The sequence below is a fragment of the Podarcis raffonei genome, chromosome 2 (genome assembly GCF_027172205.1).
Source record: "Podarcis raffonei isolate rPodRaf1 chromosome 2, rPodRaf1.pri, whole genome shotgun sequence".
NCBI classification, from domain to species: domain Eukaryota; kingdom Metazoa; phylum Chordata; class Lepidosauria; order Squamata; family Lacertidae; genus Podarcis; species Podarcis raffonei.
The window spans coordinates 61,865,967-61,887,974 of record NC_070603.1 but is presented as its reverse complement, the minus strand read 5'-3'; positions in this window follow the sequence as shown (position 1 = coordinate 61,887,974).

Genomic DNA, 22,008 nt, shown 5'->3' with positions numbered 1-22,008 from the left:
TTAATGCCCATCGTCTGCTTAATTGTTCTGTTTCTTTTTTCTGGTTTGGTGGCAACAACATGACTTGCCCAAGGCCATTTAAAGAGCTTTGTGGGTGAATGGGCATATAAATCTGGGTTTACCTCATCCGAGGTCTATGTTCTAGCCTCTCTTGCTTCTCCTGTAACAGCCCACACACCCATATGGCTTTTGTTTTCCTTCTGTTTCGTTCCCTTTTTAGAGCAGTGTCGCTCATCAGATGCTTACATCTTTATATAATAGTCCTATTAGCCAAGTCACTTTCCTCCATGGTCTGTAGATACTGCAAACTCTGGTCTTCTAAAAATAAACCAACCAAACCCCCCCCCCCCCACAATTGTCCCAGCAAATTACTTGGGCAAAGCTATTACTCATGTTATGCCCTGGAAATCTAGGGTTACTCTCCAGTAGGGGGACATGGCATCATGAGCAAGTTATAAAAATATTTGATTGACATTTTTTAAACCTTATGGCCCACTTTCAAATTCCCACTGAACTCAATTTAGACACCCTCGTTCCCTTACTGATACATGGAGGCAGTACAAGACCTCTGTGATACAAACATTCAGTCGGAATTGATCTTGGTGGAGTTCCCTCCTCCCTGCCCTGTCACAGAGCACTAAAGCTTACTGGCAGGTCCAGACAAAGGCAATGAGTATAACCTTTGTACTCTGAGACTGTGGATTAAATTGAAGAGACCTAGTCCTAAATAGGTTTTAGATGGAATTGGTTTCTTACATTTTTTTTTTTGGTTGCCATTTAGCAATTTCATACATATCCTGGATGAGATATTGAATTATTCGTATTATTATTGATTTGTAATATCTCTCACTTCTGCAGGAGCAGGAGAGAAGAGGGAAACTGACAAAGGGAGAATAATGGAGCTCCCTCTCCATTCACAGCCTGCCAAGTGCAGCAGGCTGGCAGTGGACTATGCAGTAAGGCTACAGAAAGCAGAATTTGGACAGGCTGCCATGTTCTGGTTGGCTGCTGGGAGCAACACTGTATAATGTGGGCAATGCTGCTTACATTGCTAGACTGCATTGCCACCCCCTCACAACACCATTGGTGAGAAGCACACTGCTTGCAGACTCAAACATGAATGATGAAAGCAAGGGGAGGCTGGTAGTTCGGTTGTGTTGGGCCTCTGCACATGCCCCATAACTAGGTCACTGTTTTGACTTAGAAGATTGGGCCAACCACCCAGTTATTGAACTGCTGCTAAAGATCTGTAGATGACTGAAACCTCAAATCCATAGACCATGGTGGAACTCAGGAAACAACTCCCTTTCACTCCCTCTTCATCTCTGATCTTTCCTTGTTTCCAAATCTCACTGCCTTCCAATCCTTGCATCACCCAAACCCCAGTCATCCTGGCCATATCTAGATTTCAACAATGCAACCCTGCTGGTCCCCTAGCACCAACCCACTCCATGGAGAGCCATCTCCATCCTCCAGCTACCTCTGTTGCTATCATAGCAACAGCTTAAGCAAGCTATTTGTCTAGACAATGTGTATTTAGGTAGACTGTATATGAACTTTTAACAATGAACCATTTTGCTCAGGGCTATCTTAACCACAGGTGCCAGGGGTGTGGGGCACCTGGGCGGCGGGCTCTCAGGGGCGCCAGGCCAAGAGTCCAGTGCCCAAGAGTTGGAGTCCGGGGAAGAGCCCGCCCACCTGTCAGTCAGAGCGCCGCGAGTATGGGGGAAATCAAGGCAGTGAGGTGCTGAGGTGCCTGGCCAGCTCCGCCCTCCTGGCCGTCTGGGATTGGCATAGGGCCGTGGAGAGGCATGCTGCTTATACCATGAGGCGCTTGGCTTCACTCAGTTGCCGACGCCTACGCCTTTTTCTGAGCAGAGATAAGTGTGGTGTCAGCTCCTTAAAAAAAGCTCAACACCCCCCCTTAAAAAAGGTTGACAACTCTGGGCAACCTGGGGGCACCAGATGGATCTTTGCACCACAGCGCCACATATGCTTAAGACGGCCCTGATTTTGCTATTTTATTCTACGGTATTCAGCACTTCAAGTCAGAAAGTCATTTTACTGACTGTCCGCCATTTTTATCAAAACCTATTTCATCTGCTCTAAGTAGCAATGCCGAGAGTCTCAAGAGCTGTGCTGTGTTTTGGTTTGATCTCCACAGCTCAATAAAACATTGACAAAATGGAGAAAATGTTGTGGGTGAATGAAATATGGGTTAGAAGAGAAGGGGAAGCTGAAGAAACTGAGTATGCCCAGACTAGAGAGATGAAGATTAAACGTGAGGAGATATATGTATATTAAAGGATTCAGAGGGAGTTGGAAAATAATCTCTACACCCACTGAGGAAGCAATTGGTTTAAAAGTGCAGCCTGTCTGCTTAGATGCTTACCACACCACAGTGCTGATGGGAGAACAATTCTTCACTGAAGTGTCTCCCTTCCCAACCACAACACAATCTGACTGGTGTTATCTGTGCTAAAACCCCACAGAAAACGGTGAGGATATAGGGTTACTGAGCAACGACTGTATTTCTTTGAAGAGGAGCAGATTTCTTTGCTTCAACTCATGATGCTAATAAGAGTGAAGATGGAAATCCTGGCAGATTAGTCACAGTAATTATCACCCATGAGCAGAGCCAATTGTTTGCTTTGCCTCATTGGCATATTGTTAAAGCTTTTTATTTTCATTTTTTAAATGATCTCACAGTTTCAAGATTGTGTGCACCAGTGTGGGCGATATTGATATAGAAATGAAATGCTGATAAGACAAGCATACCATCTGCAACTTTATGGGTACCTGAAATGTGCCATTATGAGCCAAGTCTGCTACTTGAGTGAAGGGAACTCCAGATTTATTGGTTTATGGTTTTTGTTCTTGTTTTCATCATGAATTTTGTGTTTTTATATTGTATATATTGTGGAAATAATGATGATGATGATGATGATGATGATGATGATGATGATGATGTGATCCAAGCATTGCAATTCAACCCACACCATAATAGATCTCCAGGTTTAGAAGCCAAGGAAATTCCCCACAAGCCCATTGCCCCTCCATCTTGTAGAGGGAGAGATTCCTTCACATGGGAAGAGTGTGAACGTATGGTAAGAAGAACACAGAATATGCAAAGTAAGCTATGTTTATGAGATCTAGACTAAAATTACACAAAATAGAAGCCAAACAACCCCTACAGTGCAGACATGCACCCAGATGCAACACTCATATTGTGTTGAGAACACAGCAAAGCTGCAAAAGAAGCTTTGCCAGCTTCACTGAAATTAACTGAGAAGCTCATGAACAGAACAATAAAAAAGTGGCAGCGTTAGTATAAATTTGTTCATAAAAGCTTCAGGAGATGGCATTTTTACAAATTCCTTTCTCAACCATTTATATTTTTAGGATTTTTTCATGCTGGCTCTTAAGCCCATCATAAAGACTCTGCTTCAGAGAACCGGAAACCTGAATACAGCATCTCATAATTCATCATTTTATTCCATGAAGTCCTCTTAGTTTTGGGTCTATTCCTATACAAGAAGGTCTGGCCTTTTCTGCAGAGCAAAAAGAAAACCACTTTGCTACTCATCTGGTCAGAGGCTTTGTAAATGGTTCTAAACCTATATTAGCATTTGTCTGCAAATGAATGAAATGCAGTAATTAAACTGTACTGTTGGAATCTATAATGAAGTTACAGATAAGTGTTCCTGAGCTACAGGCTGAGGAAAGATGGGAGAGCAATTTAATTAAGCTTTTAATTAAACTGTCCTGCAGTGTTTAACTTAGGTCAGGAAACTGTTGGCTTTAATACCTCTAAATCCACCCATTGTGAAAACCAAGAACAGGAAAAGTATCAGTAGAGACTTCTAGACTGCTTGCCCTCTGCTGTGGTAGCATCTGGAGAAGGGGGATTACGGTGATCCTGGGTGAGAATGCTTTCCCTGCCCAGTATTTTGTGAGTAAACTTCAGAGATCCCTGATCTCATGTGGTCATGCAAGAATCGACCTGGAGGATAGGGCTATTAGTGGTGACTGCTCATGATGGCTATATAGTGTCGGTTTGCAAGCCCCCTCCACAGAGGCTGGCCCCTCTCACTGTCCTCGGAGCTTGCATACCGGTAACCTCCTCTGGCTGACATCCAGACAGACCAGGGAGATTTTGATAGGCGACATTTTCCCAAACGTGGGTAAAATGCACACCCCCTTTTCCTGCTTCTTCCCTAGCAGGGAAAAGGAGACGAGTCAGAAACGTCTTTTACATTCTTTTATTTCTGACTACAGCACAAGAGAAAAACACATCCTTTCAGTCCAGTTCTTCTAGCAAGTCTGACAAACTTCCTGTACATGCGCACACGGAAGGTTTCAAATTACACTCTTCACAGAGACTTTTCCAGCCTGTGAACTTCCTGGGAAATTCTTCTTTCCCACAGATAGGCGCATCATGTGATGTCAACAATCTGGCTGTTTGCAGCTCCGATGTTCTCATATACTGACATCTAGTACCTCCAATGGCAGAGGCAGTATGCCACTGAATAGCAGTTGCTGAAGAGCAAGCATGGGGAGAGTGCTGTGGTGCTCATGTTCTGCTTCTGAATTTCCCACAGACATCTGGCTGGCCACCAGGATTATATAGAATCAGTGCTGTGTCCAAGAATGCCTACAGGTGCTCTGCCACAATTCCCTCCATTGCCTTACCAAGAAAAGATGCATCAGTTGACTGGTCGGTGTAGGGTGGGCTTTTATAGGAGCAGGCCCATCACTGCCTCTTTCAAAGCAGTGGGCACCATCCTATCCCATATCGTTGACCCACACCCTGGACCTACCCAGTCATGTCATGCCAGCTAGATTTTATCAAGTATGAGGTACAGGAATCAAGAGAACACATGGTTGGATGCATAACTGCAAACATATTGTCAACATTCATAACTGCCCTGAGACCTCCAGGCATAGGGCGGTATATAAATTCAATTAATAATAATAATAATAATAATAATAATAATAATAATAATAAAGTGGAGAGGCATGGATTAAGGATGTGTCTCCTCTGTTTCCTGACTACCCTGCATGCACATAGTCCTCTTTACATGTTTTTGGTGAAAAAGTTGTCATTGAGGATAAATAGATGCTGACTCTCTGAACTTACACAAGGATCAAGACGACGACGGCTGGATGGATTGTAGTGAAGCATCTTATTTCACAAAGAAATATGCCTTCAAGGTAACTAGATAGCCCTAAATATATGGTGTTAAATGAGCTCCCTCTGGCCCTAAATTCCACACAGCTAAGCCAGTGAGAATAGGACTAAGGTTTAATCAAATCTGTTGGCAATTGTAATGAGCCACATGCAGTCAGCATTGCTTATAATACTGCCAGAAGGAGATGGCTTGCATTTCCCCTTGGTTTTTGCTGAGTTTTATGCGCTGCGGAAGCACAGGGCTACATCATTAAATATCATATCTAAGGCAAGAGCTTTGTTGAAATAAATGAAGGCCCTGACCTCTCCCTATTGAGCTCAGTGTGGTTTATTTTTGTCCTGTCTTATCAAAGCGCACCTGAAAGCATCACATTCAGCAACATTATTCTCTGCTGTACACAAAAGAATACCACCTTGTAGCTGATGGCAATGCTTAGACACGTAATTCAAGAAAAGACTTTAAAAAGACAGTCACAGATGCAGCATTGTATGATGAGATTATCCCAATGTTCATTACTGTGGGGCTTAGGAAATTTTCATACCACTATAGGAAACCAGGACTTCACTCTCTGGACAAAGGATTATATGTCCAATATGATTACTCTGTATTGCTACTCATAAGCACTTAATTACATCTTCACAAATAAAAAATACTATTCACTTTGTATCCTGAGTCGGTTTTTATCTCTCAATCCATACTATTTACATTTCAGTTCCCTGGTTCTTTAAATGGTGTTCTGGATTGTTTGGGATTGTTGACAGGCTGCAATTTCTGATGAAATTATTTCTGTGTGCAGGTCCTCAAAAGGGAACTTTTATAAGAATGTATAAGCTGATTTTGTATTTAAAATATAACCAAAACTGTTACTTCTTCTCCTTCTCCTCCTTCTCCTTCTCCTTCTTTAAACTGAATGGATGTTATCTATTTCAAGAAAGATGAATTCAACAGATGTGGGAGCTAACATTAAATTCTTATTGCCCAGTGGTCTAACTACCAACAGCAACCTTGGCTGTTTATGCTGATGGCTAAAGTGTTTGGGTAGCATGTGGCAGAGATTTTAGTTTATTTTATTGCAAAAAGCAAAAGGAAGGCAAAAAGGCACAAAGTAACCTCACTCACCCCAGACAAATTTCCCATAGGCAGTATGTGCATAGTATCCACATGCTACCAGAATTCTCCCCTCAGTCAAGGACAGCACACATGTACTAGCCAGTGCCCAACTATGAACAAAAGCATCTGGGGGAGAGGGAGAGGGTGACCTTTGCCCACCTATGTCCCACAGATCCCCACAGACTCAAAATGCATTTGCGAGTGTTGATGCCATAGGCTGAGAGAATGTAAGAAGCTGCTGTCCAGGCTCCCCAAAACATGAACGAGGGCTTTTTGATCTCTGCGCATACGCCTCCTTGTTGAAAAATAGCAAAGGAAACATCTGTAGCTGCTGCTGCTGTCCAGAATGCCTTAGGTGAATTAGGATAATGGGCCCAAGTCCTCTGAGACCTGTCAGAGGAATGTGAGGCGATGGAATGTCGCGAGGAGCAAAGATGGAGACAGCCAACTTGCCCCATACTTATTGACATCAGGCAGGCACCCTCACAGTCCTCTATTCAGCACCTGCTTAAAATATTTTTGCTTCGGCAAGCCTTCCCAGCCACATTGAAGTGGAGATTAAAACCTGTATTTTCTGCCGATCTTTTGAATGTTTTTAAATACCTGTTTTTAACAGTCTTTTATTGATAATTTTCATGTTTTATTTTTATTGTTTGTAAGCTGCTTAGAGGTTTTACTACAATCAAGCGATATATTAATTTTGATAAATAAAGTACCCCTGTCCGAACAGTTCCACCTTGCTGAAGAAAAGCTGTATTTTAAAGTCCTTTGCCAAGGCATTTCCAGAAGCCTTTCTCAATGGTCCGGAAGAGCCTCAGACCCAGAACCTTCTAGAACAGACATGTTTAAAGTCCATTTCAGAGGCCTAATCTGGCCCACCAGTCAGTTTAATCCGGCCCCTGTGGCAGTTTCTTTCCTGGGGTAAAATCCTAAAAAAAGGTCAACTTTGGTTGGCCCTTTGGTTGGCCCCCATGGCCCTTCATTTTATCAAATCTGGCCCTCTTTGGAAAAAAATTGGACACCACTGTTCTAAAAGAACAAGAAGGTTTGTCCTTGTGGTCCACTCCAATGATGGAGAGTGCACAGAATTACGAACGAGGGTCCCAGTGGCTGCAACACCACAATGTTGCTTTGTGCTGAAGGTTGGGGTCAACAGCACTGGCAGCCTTCAATTTGTAGCAGCCAGTTTGGGAGAAGAGGGTTGACCTGGCGGGCTCCATGGCTCCATGTTCCTTGCCAAAGGTCAAACACTATGGCAGGTGTTGTTTAATAGGTCCGAACATCACATAAGGAGAGCTGGGTTGGCTCAGTGGGAAATGGCACAAAAATTGCTGCATCTGTGACCTTCTCAAGCACCTTGCAAGTGTCAGGAATCAGCTTTCAAATGGACTTTGTAGCACAGCTTCCCAGCACAATACATGAGCAAGCACTTTATTTCCAAAGAGAGAAATATTATTAACTTCAAAGGAAGGAAGCAAGAAGGCTGATGAGTTTGAGAAATTTAAACTTGAACATCAATGCTTTTTTAACATGCATAATGCTCACTTTCTTTTCCTCTCACATAGGTAATTCTTCCAAAGACAGCAAAGCCCGACCATGCCATTCCTTCAGTGAGGCAGGCTCAAAACAAGATTTTCTTTGAACAACTTGGGAGCTTACATTAAATACATTGAATTAACTGTCGAAATAATCGCGCAGAACTTGAGGAGCCAAAAGATTAAATGCCACGTTATTTCTTTGCCTTTCATTTGTCTCAGCCAAAAGGGGATTTATTGCTGATTCTAAAATCCATATTTTAAATGAAACCCAAATAATCTTCTGTTGACACTGTCCATATAAAAAAGGATTATTATACAACACAACCCCTCTGTCTGCAAATATGTAGGTTAAATAGAAATAGAAAAGTAAATGCATCTCTTGGTTTCTATATGGACTCCACAAGGCAAATGTTGATTTTGACCTTTTGTTTTTCTGCCTACAATTTTGCTGTTTACTAAAAAGCAATATTTATTGCCCTCAGTCAATATTTGGGATCCAGTGGCTTTTTATATAGCAGACAGATGAAGAATTGGAAGTTCTTTATTTTATGAATCTTATTTTTCTATCTCTTTTAACCTGTTTTCTATTTATTTATTTATTTATTTCTATTTCTTTCTCTACCCCCACTTTTGTGTTTTTATTGTATCTAGATAAAAGTTTTGTATTTTTCTCTATAAATCTTAATAAAAATTATTTTAAAATATATTTGGTATCTAATGGCTTTAAATACCCAGGTTTAAAATATTTGTAATTGCCTGATTGCTTCTTTAACATTCTTATTTTAAAAACTTACATGCAGTTTCATATATCTTTATGCACAGCTTGCTGTATGTTGTAATAATTTTAATTTGGTTTGACCAGTTTCGGTTGTTCTCAGAGAAAAATGTATGTATGTTGCATAAGAAACAAGGAAATGCCTCTTTTAGACTAATCTTTGGCCAGCCAAACTTTTGTAATGCACAGACCATTTCAACAATAATCCTTAATGAAAAAGCCCAGAGCCAGAAAATCTTGTTGAAATCAATGGGACAACTTACAGAACATATGTAGGTCTCACTGATTCCAACTTGTCTAATCAGCTAACTTCCTCTAGGTCAAGGCCTAAGATAACAGAGCAGAGCAAGTTTGAGCATGCTTAATGGTACTATCTACATCCCATTAAAGACAGTAGTAAATATCCCCATTGCACTTAATATCTGTAAATTTGTGAATCTGTAAATCACTTTAAGAGCATAAAACATATTAACCGGTAAAGAATTATGGGCTGTGATAAATGTGTTGGTATGTGAAAACGCTTGCATTCCTGTAGACTAAAAACAGTGGTATCACAATGCTGCTAGACTGGAAAGTGAGGATATCCTAAATTCACTGCCAGCTTCAGTTTAGACTGCTGAATGCTTAGAGGAGCCTTTCCCAACCTTTGGTCCACAGATGTTGTTGAACTACAACTCCCATCATCCCTGACCACTGGTCCAGCTAGCTAGGAATGATGGGAACTGTAGACCAACAACACCTGAGGACCCAAAGTTGAGAAAGGCTAGTTTTGACTATTGAGGCTGCCTAGGTGCACCACTGTAGTAGAGTAGCTCTTGCTTCAACAGATTAGTGTTCTCAATTGCACATTCCCCCGCCCTGTGCAGTATCACAGCACTGATAATCATACATCTGTTCTGAGCATGTTCAGAGCTGTTTCCTTGAGGGCCACACCTAAAGAGCCATGCCCCAGAAATGTGTTGGTCCCTGAACCAACGTAAGAGACTTTTCAGTTTAGTTAGGTGCTAAGTATTTGTACAATTGCAATGTTTACATGTCCACAGTATCCAGAAGGAGGGTGGGAAGAAAGCCAGAACAATTTGACCACACCTCCATGACCTCCTAGCAGCCCTGCCAGGTCCAGTAACCACCAACTGCCTCTTCTCCCAAGTCAATGGGTTTAGGATTGTAGCCCTTGTGAAATTATGCCTCCTTCAACCTGAACTGGTATAAAAATTGATATGTGTACCATCTTGGTTGCATGGGTTTTTTTGAGTAGCTTCTGTTTCCAAAAACAAACTGCTTAATTAATGTTTTGCAGCCTTTGTTCTTTCATTTCTTTCCTGGATAGTGTTTTTACCCATTTCTCATATTCTAGTCACAAAGCCTACATGCCTTTGGCAGGCTGTTATGCACTGAACCCATCAGCGAATAAATAATCATAAACGGTTACAGAAATGTATTCAGGAAATGCTTTATTGGATCTAATTTATTCCACATTATTATTTATTATGCCAATAAATAAAACTCAAACAGCACAAGGGACCACAGTGGATTAGCTGATGCACTTAGTGCCCATTAGTTCTCATAAGCTGTTATTGAAAAGGCTAACATTGCTTTTGGAAGCATAAAATATAATTGCTCTTTTAAAGAAACTTTTTAAAAATAAAACTATTTTGCCTCCTCCATAGCTGATGTTCAATACGCTTCTGCTTTAAGCCCCTGACTTGGAGCTATATAATACACCTCAACACAAACAACACCCAGCATGTCCCAAATGAACATCTGAATTGGGAAGCATACTTTTTGTCTAAGCTGGGAAATTTTCCTTAACAGCCTTGGAAGAAGCAAGGATTTTAAGCCATTGTTTGAAGTAGGTTCAGGATTCTAGCTTGCTGTGAAGTCTTCTTATTCAGGTGAAGTGGGGGACTATAGTTAATGGAAAACTTCCTGGTTTGTTCCCAGCTTGCAGGGAGGAGAAGAGAAAAGGGTTTCCATGTTTGGCCAAAAGACGCAGCTTATAAAAGCCAAGATAGGGTTGTCTGTACTCATCCAGAGGAATGGTGCCCAAGGATGAGATGTTGGTCCATCTAGTCCAGACAACTGGGGGATGAGAAAGGAAGACCCTCTGTGTGTGATGGAAAAGTACACTTCCCAGCTGTGGTTGCTTCTTCACCCAAAGTGACACTGCTGAGAGCTTGATAAAATCCAAATCTACTTAACTACAAGTAAGCCATGAATAGGGATAGGGGAGGAAGTTGATCTGGTTTGCATTTACATAGAAATGTAGATATACTGGTGAAAATAGCATAGCAAAATACATTATGTTGGGGAAAATGTGGATACTAGGGGGAATGTGCTTTGTAAAAATGACTATATTAAGCAAAATTGCATTAAAAAGTTGTATATTAGGAGAAATCACACTTAAATGCTGATGAGGACATTTAATTTGTTTTAAAACCACAGACTGGTGTGGAAATGTAGATTGGAAAAATGAGAAACCAAGAGGAACTGAAATTGACTGAGTCACCCATCCCTAGTCAGTTAATAGGCAGAAGCTCCACTAACAATTCTCAAAATGCTTGTACAGCTCTAGTATGCTGTTCTCTGGGCAGTGGAGCAGACTCGGTACAGGGACTGGCAAAGCAGCTGTGCAGTTTGCAATGCACATGACAGGTTCACTGAGGCTGAGATTCTATGCACACTTACTGCAGAGTCAGTTCCATTGACCACAGTGGGACTTACATCTGAGTAAACATGTATAGGATTGTGCCTTGGTAAGCCCTTCCATCTGAAACTACTCTAGCAAAGCAACCGCTTCTTAATACAGCTGCGTAGGAGCGTAAGGAGAGTCCTGCTGGATCAGGCCAATGGCCCATCTACCCAGCATCCTGTTCTCACAGTGACCAACCAGATCCTGATGGGAAGCCCATAAACAGCACAGGACTGTCCTAAGCATCCTGTTCTCACAGTGCATAGCTGTCAACTTACAGATTTGAAAATAAGGGACCAGCAGCCTCGAAAATAAGGGATCAGCAGCCAAAATAAGGGATTTTCCGGGCACAGGTATGTTCAACTTCTGAGCCCCTCTGAACCAAAGGCAGAAAGCCCAGCCAGCAGCCAAATGAAGCCTCATCAATAAGGGACAGCAGCGGGACATGGCGCTGGGATAAGGGACTGTCCCGCCAAATAAGGGACACTTGACAGCTATGTCACAGTGACCAACCAGATCCTGATGGGAAGCCCATAAACAGCACTGGAGACGTGAGATCACCAGATCCAAATTCCCTAGTGAAGAACATCGGCTTGTTCAAATACTCGTTCCTCTAAAATGTCTTCAAACAACGTACATTTTCCATGATGGTTCCCTTTACACCCTTACATCATTCATGCAATTTCTCTTTTGAATGTGCTACAGTAACTTTCATAAAGGTCCTCCATTTTTAAATTTGGCCTTTTACATTTTCTTCTTACACCCATGTATTTTCAGTAATTATGGATCAACGTGTAAAAAGCTTCTATCTCACAAATGGTACATTTTTTTCCAGACCAACTCAGAAAAGTGAGGTGAAATGTATGCCTTGCTGCTCTGCAATTACATTTGGCTGAATAACCTGCCTGTCCTTATAAGAAATCAATAGCTTCATTACAGACTGCACTGTTTTAAGACTAATTGGAAGTTTAATATTTGTATAAGTCTGTAAGTTTCTTCATTAAACCGATGCTTCGTTTATTCACTCTGGAAGTGCGGCAAGAAAATACAGCAAGATGACTGCTAAGCAAACACAAATGGATCATTATCAACAAAGCTGTCAGCACACACTCTAGATCCAACACTTCTCATAGTACAGTGTCTGTTTTCTATTTTACTATTGCCCTCTCCATTTGACCCTATATTTTGCAGGGTCCTCAGCTATGTGTGCAATATTATGTGCATAAAAAGGTAAAGGTAAAGGACCCCTGACAGTTAAGTCCATTTGCGAACAACTCTGGGGTTGTGGTGCTCATCTCGCTTTACTGGCCGAAGGAGCCAACGTTTGTCCGCAGATAATTTTTCCGGGTCATGTGGCCAGCATGACTAAGCTGCTTCTGGCAAAACCAGAGCAGCTCACAGAAACACCATTTACCTTCCCGCCGGAGCGGTACCTATTTATCTACTTGCACTTTGAGGTGCTTTCGAACTGCTAGGTTGGCAGGAGCTGGGACCGAGCAACGAGAGCTCACCCTGTTGAGGGGATTCGAACTGCCGACCTTCCAATCGGCAAGCCCTAGGCTCAGTGGTTTAGACCACAGTGGCACCCATGTCCCATTATGTGCATAGATAACCTTCACGAGTGCACCATCCCATTCCCTCTCTTCATACGTTCATACCCACATATATGTAAAGTGACTAGCTCCAATCTCTTGCCTTTCTTTTTTTTATAAAAAAAATAACAACACTCTTTCAGCTGGATTTTTTCCTCTTCCGTCTTCTGACATTGCATTATTTTTGCTCACTCTTTTTTTGTCCTTTACTTTCTAGGCAGCAATATCGATTCCCCCCTCCATAATCCCTTTTCTGCCTTTGATACCATTCATACCCCTCTTTTCTTCTCATTTCTTTTTTACCTGATATTAGGTTTGTGGTTTTGCTTTTAGCTCCCATCCCAGTCTTGGTCTCTCTGCTCTGTCCTTTTAAGTTCCAGTTAGGGTTGCCACCTTTGGTCAGGCAAAATACAGGACAGGTCACGGGGTTTTTTTGGGGGGGGGGAGACAACTAAAAATTACTTTAACTGGTGCAGAAATGACTTCAAAACAATCCATTACAATGGCACACATTAGAAATGAAACTATTATTACACCCTACATAAATCTCATTTCCATGACTGTATCATGAATACAGTCAAGGAACAAGAGTTTGAGCTGACTCACCACCACCATTGCAAGGAAGGAGTTTTCGGGGCAAGCGCACTCACGTTTTAGCTGCTCCCCTGTGCTCAGTGAATTATTTTTCTACTGATCTTGCTCTTTGGCTTTTCTTTGCTCCCTGTGCATGGCAAACTCTCTTGCTTTCCGAATCTGACCCACCCACTGCCTCTGCGAGCGCAGAAAAGAATCTCTCTCCACCAGCACTGGAGCAGGCCTGTGCTGCTGCACCCCCCTACTCTCTGTCCCCCACTTACCTCTGCCCAAGCACCCCCCCCCCACAATTAGATGGAAGGCCTATCCTGCTTCCCAGCTGGATGATTCAGGAGGACCTGGCCATACGGGCTTGTCTTCAGTGGTTAGGGATGGTGGCCAGCAGCAAAGCCCCAGGGCCTTTAACTCTCCAAACAGTGAAGCCTTGGATAAGGGGCTGTTGGGGTGTCTTGGGATGCACCAACTGGGAAACTGTGATTATACTGCCTAGAAAGGACATGTGTAGTTGTGGGTTTAGTCCCATACTTAATGCTGAGCCTCCATGGACCATGGGTAGCTGCACTTTGTTTATATTGTCCTCAACTGGAACTTGGTTTTGAAGTTATTCTCCCTACAGAGTGGATGGAGCACAAAACATTTAACATACCTTTTTCACAGGGCTTCCCCACAGTCATGATTCACTCCACAAGTGATAGCATTGGACCTCTTGTTTCCTGCTTGGCAGGGGGTTGGACTCGATGGCCCTTGTGGTCTCTTCCAACTCTATGATTCTATGATTCTTGATGAATTGCAATTAAGCAGTTTTACAGTACCTTCATTCTTGGAAGCTGAAGTGTCCTGGGCGGCAGAAATATATCTCCCTGCCAGCTGGTGGTTTGTTTTTTTAAAAAAATATTATTTAAAAATACCATTTCTGGTATCAGATTTGTTTCTGTTTATTCTTTTGCATAGAGATGGTTTGTTTGGCATACACAGAAAGCAGACGTGTTCTGCTGGCAGATGATGCCCTGTATCACACTGGAAGGTGAGCAGGCGATGTTGTCATCGTCATAATCGTCATCATTTTATTTGTATGCCGCCTTTCCATAGTTAAAACTGTGCTCAAGGTGACTCACAACATGACAAGGTTTACACAATCGCAAACATAACAAAAGTAATAAACAATAAATAAAACATATCAAAAAGTACACAACCAAACTGAAACAATTTCCTCATGAATAATAAGATCTAAAAATAAAGATACAGAAATCAATATCATTAACTTACAAAAAACCAACCAACCATCTTAATACCAAAGCCTAGGAATGTGTTCAGCAGCTTTTGTAGCTGGAGTCAGTCAGGGCCCTTCCCTCCCAGGCCAGGAGGAAAAGGCCCGTAAAGCAGGCAGCAGGTTTTCCAGGACTCCCAGCCAAGATGTTGTGGTTCTGAAGATTAAGCTATGTAACTGTGCTGCCAAGGTAGACATAGGGACAGGTTTTCTAAAACAAAGTCCAGCAGCCTATTGTTCCTTAACTCATAGGCTCACAATTTTGATCCATCTTCACCTAGAAATTATTATTTTACTTAATGCTATAACAAATATGCTCCTTATTAAAAAAAATAGCTGGTGTTATTATTAGTTGATAATACTTCATTTGCTCAAGGTATTAACTGCAGGCTAATTTTCAAGACCATTTGAGTAACAAATTACATGTCTCGCATAAAAGTGCTTCTGTTCAAAGATATTTGAACATTGCCTACTAAGAGCTGAGTCCACACACCTCTTTAATATGCTACAAAGCTTATGTCCTGCTTGTTCATGTCTGGTTTTTGTGAAGGAATCTATAAAATGCTTTCTTCCAGTGGCTGATCATCCATGAGTAAGGAGTCCTGGGCTCTGTAACTCCTTCAGGTTTGTTCTCTGAAGGTCAAGTTACCAAATCTGTGATTGTGGTAATAACATTCAAAGGTTCTGTTTCAATAATTCCAAGCAGCACCCTGTGGGACAGTGGGACACGGAGTGTCCAAGAATGCGGTTATAAATTCCCAGAGCTTCTAAAGATAGATAGGTGTGGGACAGTTCACACACCTGAAACATAATTCATTGTAACCTGTAATTATTATTACTTCTGGGGCTTAAATACAAGGTGGTCCAAAGAAGGATTCCAAATCACCAACTAAACAAACATTGGAGGAAAATATTGCTAGCCTGGGCTGAAATTAAAATCTGTTGTAGTTAATTAATTGGAGCAAAAAATCAACAAGGGATTGATAATCATGTATTTATTTCAAGCCTGTTATTGATTTGAAATGGAAATAAACTTGCAGGCAACTAATGAAAAACTGACAACATAAATCCTTCTTTTATTGTACGTGTGTGTGAATGAGACAGTAGTGTGCCAATCTAACTTAAATGCATTTGAGATTGTTATTCTCAACTCCAGTGACCTTTTCCTTTTCTCTGCTCTTCCTTTGCCTATTAAAATTATCTCTGTGATTTAAAACTGAATGAACCAGATAGGAAAATATTTTAGTGACTAGTTGCTAAGAATAAAATGTATGTGGCTGATATACTTAGAGGCCTTTTTGTCTCCACTGTCAACTTCTGTAAATCAGCACTGCTATGGACTAACACAACACACTGTCCAAATATTGCTGAGGTAAGTTGGCATGCTGGCGACACTCTTTAACAAGTGTCAATTCATTATTTATTCCTCCTGCAGACACTGCAGCTGCATTTGGTGTGATAATTCCATAAGGAATTCCAGGGTCCATTATAATTTAGCATCTCCATTTGTGCATTCCTATTACAGGGTGTTAATGAAAAAATATCTATTGCCGGGCTCCTTGTCTGCAGTAACACATCCTCTCTCAAGCACTGTCTATAGTGCATTCCTGTCATTGGTAAACCCAAACTAAACAGTGAAAACCACGTTTTCCATATTAAACAGTAGGTCTTACTTACATGACTAAGCATGCATAAGCTTGTGCAGTTAGGCTCCCACACCAAGGGAGATCTGGAGTGATCAGTTTCCTTAAATGCACTTCATGATCAACATCTTCACCAACACTGTGGAAATTTCCACCAGGCCGCCATAATCTTTATGCCTATTGGTCTACCTGTTGTGATTATCCATTGCATAGTGAGGTACTGCCTTTTCCCCTACTTACGTTCTGCAGAAAATAAAATTTGTACCAGATGGGATTTGACTGCACACTATCCCATGTATGGGACATCAGCTGTACATTCCACACATGAAATCTGCATTGGATGTAATATGACTCCATCTCATTTGTGTAATGTAATAAACCTTGTGGACTAGATCAGCTGTAGAAGCTCATAAGTATATTCCTCAAAAATGCCCAAAAGAATACAGCAAGGTGCAGCTAGCAGAGATCTCCCACATGTTCTCCCTTCCTGGATGAATTCCAAGAGTGGGGACACAAGAACACAATGTTCACTCCTTCACTGACTTGTTTTGGGTTTTGCTCGGAATTTGTTTTCTCATTATGGTGATTTCCCACCCCACATTTATTCCCATTCCCATAATGAAATTATGTGATGTCGCTGCTAGTGTGCTTGCTCACTGGAGCTGTTTTTGCTTGCTTGGTCAGAACAAGGGTTCTTATTGTGAGGATGGCCTGCAATTCCTAGGTCTTGCTGTTTTAATTCCTCCCTCTCTAGTTCTAGTATTGAAAACAAACTTGTTGCAATATGAGTATCTGTGATATGAGTAAGTAAGATATGAATCATCACACAGCAGGAGGAGTTAGAGTTCAGATTGCAATGTCTGATGATGCTTGTACCCCACCCATCTGACAGAGTGGGCCCCGTCACTCTGGGCGACTTCCAAAAGAATATAAAAAAACACAACAAATCACCTGACATTTAAAACTTCTCAATACAGGGATACCTTCAGATGTCTACGGAAAGCTATATAATTGTTCATTTCTTTGACATCTGGTGATGGGAGGTCGTTCCACAGGTGGGTAGGTGCCACTACCAAGAACCACTCTCTGCCTGCCTGGTTCCCTGTAACCTCACATCTCACAAGGAGGGAACTGACAAAAGGCCCTCAAAACTGGGCTGAACAGTGAGGGTAGAGACGCTCCTGTTATGTACTGAAGTTCTCACCCTGGGCTAGCAGGGGGATACTGTAGATAGTTATGCAAATGAAGGATCGAAAGTGACGTTCAGTGATGGGATAGTTTGTATGCAAATGAAGGATCGAAAGTGACGTTCAGTGATTGGATAGTTTTAGAAAGTTGCTACAGTTACGTTGTTCTAGAGCTCAATATAAGCAGACTGACTGAGCTCTTCAGTCAGTTCTTTTCTGGCCTCTGAATAAACAAGAGCTGTTTGAAGAATCGCTGTGTCATCTGATATGTTCACCCACAACATAACAGCTCCTTCAGGTAAAATGTCTCTATTCCCACAGACTGAAATGAGGCTTAGAGAAAAGCAGATTCCCAATAAAAGCTGAATTGAGCAGCTCTCACTTTCCTGTTTTCCTCCAGTGAGCCCTAAATGGAATGACTAAATAGGCAAATGCAAAATTAAAATTGTCTGCTTATAGGTCACCAGAAAATGCTCAAAGGTCATGACAGCAAGGGTACATTTAACACACCACATGTATTATTAAATACCCTTTGAAAATGAGGAATGGAGATACCAGCATTGTGAATCAAGCTGGTGTTGCCTCCTCTTGTCGTTGGTATCTCAGCGCTGCTCATGGGCACTTTTTAAAATAAGAGCTCAAAGTGGGCTCAGTGCTTTTGTTTTCCTTACAATTAAATGCCATTTTAATCAGGGAAACAGTGGACTGAAATAGTTCCCATGCAAAACTGCTTCAACAGCATGGGACTGGGGAGGAAGAGGACAAAACTGCTGCCTTACAGGCTTGCAATGCATTACCTGAAGGTGAAGATGCATCTAACCTGCTGAAGCTAAACAGGTTTGGATCTGTTTAGTTCCTGGATGGGAACTAAAGGGGTCTGGAAACCAAGCCTTATGAGGAATGGTTGAGGGACCTGGGTATGTTTAGCCTGGAAAAGAGGGGACGGAAAGGAGATATGATAGCCTTCTTCAAATATTTCAAGGGCTGTCACATGGAAGAGGGAATAAGCTTGCTTTCTCCTGCTCTGGAGGGTAGGACTCAAGGCGATGGTTTCAAGTTACAAGAAAGGAGATTCCCACTAAACATCAGGAAGAACTTTCTGATGGCAAGAGCTATTTGATAGTGGAACAGACTCCCATGAGAGGTGGCAGAATCTCCTTCCTTGGAGGATTTCAAGCAGGGGTTGGATGGACATCTGTCATGGATGCTTTAGTTGAGATTCCTGAATTGGACTAGATTACCCTCAAGGTCCCTTCCAACTCTACAGTTCTGTGATTCTATTTAATGGATGTTAATGTTTTATTTTATAATGTATTTATGCATATGCTCTTCAGTGTGAGCCACTTGGGGACCTGTTTGGTGGCAAATGACTAATATGTGCAATAAATAAGTAAAATAAGGTTTGGTGTAGAGTGGTTTTTTTGAACCTGGACTTGTGGTTAAGCTCTCTTATCACTAACCACAGGCTTTAGCCAAGACACTTTCACACAGTCCCAATCAGCCATAGTTTACAGTGCTTACAGTATCATGTGAAGCAGGTAACTGAGACTCAGTGATACTCGGGGCTCTTTTTCTAGAAAAAGAGGTGCAGGAACTCACCATGAACACCTCCCTGGTTCTCTTAGAATGGCAATGACACCCACCTGAGAGGCGCCAGAACTGAATTCCATTGAGTTCCAGCTGAAAAAAAGCCATCGGATACATAATTTTGGATTGTGGCCTATGTTTGGGGGGAAATACATAGTTGCAACACTGACATCTTAAATTTTGAGCCATCTGTTTTCAGACGGAAATGGTTTCTAATAGTGTATGTATTTTCTTACCCTTTAATGAGCAAAACAGTTCTGAGCTACGTAATACTCATTTCTTATCTATTATTATCACCTTGCCTTTGAATGTGAACTCTTTTTTCTATTCTTTTTGGCTTTATCTATCATGTACTTTCACAGGAGAAAACAATGAACATCAAGTAGAGAGAGCAGACGTTAAATAAATCAACCAACAGAGGGAGAGTCCATATGAGTCGACAGCTCCACAGCATGCTCCTGACCCGAGGGGTTTCAGATCAGCAGGAGGCACAGCTGGAGCAGATGCTCATGGTTTGTTTAGTCAAATGTCATGAATTAAATGAAAATATGCAAAAAAAGAAAAAAGTAGGTTATATAGGTTTGAAAATAAAGCCTATTTTCCTTTGGGTGGAGAAAACTCATTTTGGATAAATCCTGATACCCCTATTTTTTATTTATTTCTTTTTAAAAAATTGCCGTCGCCCAAGCCCAACAAGAACATGTTGCATTAGTCACATTGTAGGAGGGGCTTGTAAATATGTGCCAACAAGCCTGTCTCAAGTCCATCATTCTTCAAGTGTACACACACACACACACACACACACACACACACACACACTACCCTCCTGATCAGAAAAACTGCTGATATTTTTTGTGTATACCACCATGATGTTTTTCTTATTTAGTTATTTGGTTATTAAAATTGCACCCCTCCCTTCCTCCCTGAGGAGCTCAGGGTGTTAATTTAAATTAAATAAAGACATATTTAAAATGTTTGAAAACAATTTAGAACATCTAGAACATCAAAAACATAAAATAATAGCAATCACATACCCACACAGTTATGTCACACTTGCCTTGGCCAGTATATATGAGCCATCAAATGCCTGGGTAAATGGAACTGTTTCTCTGAAAAGTCACTGATGAGGAGACAGATGCATCTCAGCAGGGATTCAGCCATTCCACAAATGGGGAACCACCAAGAAGGCCTTGCCACAGGGGAATGCCAACTGGGCATCAACCAGAGGTGGCACTACCAGCAGAGCCTCCCCTGCTGATCATAGGAATCATAAGCTGGCAGTTTAGAAATACCCTAATAAATAAGCAAAAAGGACTGCTGTTTGCGGGGGGGGGGTTGTTTAGGTGGCTTGTTGCTGTTGATTTCTTGTATCTTTATTTTAGATTTTGTTGTGAATTGAGTGGAAATTGTTCAGTTTGGTTTTATATTTTTTTAAATGCGTTTTTTGTTTTTTACTACTTTTGTTATGTTGTAGTTATATAGTTTTTCATATTATAAGCTGCCATTAGCATGGTTCGGACTGTGGGAAGGAGGCATACGGTAAAATTATTTCTGTCTCCACAAACACCTAGCGGAGACTAATTCATTCTAAAACCTCCATCTTTAGGGTCTAAATGCAGACTTCATAGTTTCCATATCCTGCCTAATTTTTGCACTTTTGTGTTCCCCATCTCCCCAGTCTCTGTGGCGCCATATTCCACTGTTGAAGGCAGTATGTTTCTGGATACCAGCTATTGAAAACGATAAATGAGGAGAGGCCACTAGTTCTCTTGCTGGTTTCCCACAAGCAACTGGCTCGCCACTGTGAGAACAGGATGCTGGACCATATGGAACACTTGCCTGACCAGGGCTATTCTGATGTTCTGATGAAGAGTTCTGCAGAACTGTAAAGCAAGTTCACTATTTTGTGATATTTTAGTTGTTGCTAGGTATTTCCTTTTGGTTTAACAGAATTTGTATACTATGTAACTGCTGACAGAACATCTAAATGGTTTAGAGTTTTGATTTACAATAAAGGCATTGCCCAACTTTGGATTTTGGAAGGTTTTTTAAAAAAACTTTTTGAAATGTTATTTTTTTATAACTTCGATTAGCTTTGCACCCTAATTAGCAGCCCTGGAAGCTCTGTACCTTTAATTAGCTGTGTATTTCTATGCCAAAACCACTGTGAAATTCTGAATATATGAACTCCCACCCTGAACCCAAGCCAAATATTGATCACTTGTTGTTTTGCTTATAAGGCAAGACTGAACGTGTTCCTTGGCTGCAAATCCAACTATGCAAATTTGAACATTGATTTAATCAAGACATAGCCACACAATTGTTTTCATTATTTCACAGGTTTTCAATTAGGTTGGGTTTGGGAGCTGGCTGTCCTCACAGCTTCTGAGTTTTGCTAAAAGGTTAGATGATGAATATTTATTATTTGGGGGCCTCGTGGCTGCAATCAGGTTTAATAGCAAATATGGCTGTTTTTTTAAGTACATGCAAATGATTCTTAAATACTCCAATGTAGTGATTGATTCACCTTTATTTTATCTTGACTGCTTTATCTTTAATCCTAGTTATTACCTTGCCACTCCACTCCAAGATAAATGACTTGCCAAGAAATAAGTGACTGCTTGTTTTTTATTACAAAGGATTTCCTTCTTATTTTCTAGCAATTTCACAGTGAGAAATGAACTTTCTATGGTTTGACACCTCTTGCCCACAAAGCAAAAAACAAAACAAAACACCATAAATAATGAAACTGATCTATGCAGACAAAAAATTGCCCTTTGAACAAGACAGGCCAACTAATATATACGGCAGCTTGATCTATTTCTTAATTA